Genomic DNA, 1,168 nt, shown 5'->3' with positions numbered 1-1,168 from the left:
AAATTATATATATACATATATATATATATATGTGTGTGTGTGTGTGTGTGTGTGTGTGTGTGTAAAAGGTAAGTAAATGGCTACTAGTTATTTCAAACTACATTTCTTCTTTAAAATGTCAATTTCTTTTTTTTTTTAATGTGTAAGTGATAAACTTGCTCCTCTTTATTGTTATTAAGGTTTCACCAATGTCTTTCAGCTACAGAGCACTTATTTAATTCTGCTACTGGCCATGGTTTGGGCCCTGCAAACTCCCTTCCCCTTCACCTCAAAAGGAGCTCCTTTGTGTGTGGCCACACACTCATCATTGGTGTGCAGGTCAGACTGGATCTGCTCCCAGATCTTCTTTTTAGGGTTCAACTTCTTGTCAGGCCCTCCAGGGAAAGCATCAAAAGTAGTTCTGTCTACAGGAACAGACCTGTTGGATTTGGCTAGAATCTCCACTTTCTCTGATGAACTGGCACACTTCACCATTGCTTGAGACAGTACTCCCCGCATTTTTGCAGGCTTCAGATAACAAAGCAAAACCACGATCCGATTTTTGCACCTGTTCTAGGGGAACATAATTCAACAGCTCGCTCACGATCGTTCGTGGGGCTGCTTCTCCCACATCGAATTCTTCCACATACAATGAATCTGCATTGGGTGTTGTTCGGCAGTAACAATACATCCAATTCGAAGATACAGGCGTGATACTTCCACAGAGTTCGAGTCAGCATTTGCTGCCGCCGACTGCTGCTGCTTCTACTTTTCCTCTCCTTTCTTTTCAGTCTTCTCTTTTATCTTCTTTTCTTCTCCTCCCCCTCCTTTCATTTGTTGTTTTATACCAGAAGAGTGGTGGTTGTTACTGATGGAGAATGTATCACACATTCAGAAACAGCACAATTAGTCTATAGTGAAGAACTCGATGGGACAGGTACTTGTTTCACTCCATTTTGAACTTCTGCCTGAATCAGCCTTGGCTTTTTAGTTCTTCTATTTCTTTTTTCAGTTTAGCATTTTCAAATGAAGTTTCTTTTCTTCTCTCAATGTTGCCTGCAAAATTGCTTTCTCCTTGAGAAGAGCAACCTGTTGCTTGAGATATTCAATGATCAGATCCTCTTCTGCACCCTTCTGCTCCAGCCTCTTCACTAGTTGCCATCTTTCCCCAGAATCGGTAGAAAATCAT

The 1,168-nt window shown here is 41.1% G+C and overlaps 1 pseudogene; it reads right to left on the bottom strand.

Moving 5' to 3' along the window:
• Positions 1-210: 210 nt before the first annotated feature.
• Aimp1-ps5 (aminoacyl tRNA synthetase complex-interacting multifunctional protein 1, pseudogene 5) lies at positions 211-1,168 on the bottom strand (annotated as a pseudogene).

Source organism: Rattus norvegicus, chromosome X (assembly GCF_021556685.1).
Source record: "Rattus norvegicus strain SHRSP/BbbUtx chromosome X, alternate assembly SHRSP_T2T, whole genome shotgun sequence".
Taxonomy (NCBI): Eukaryota; Metazoa; Chordata; class Mammalia; order Rodentia; family Muridae; genus Rattus; species Rattus norvegicus.
The sequence above is the reverse complement of the archived record's forward strand: the minus strand, read 5'-3'. Positions and strand labels throughout refer to the sequence as shown.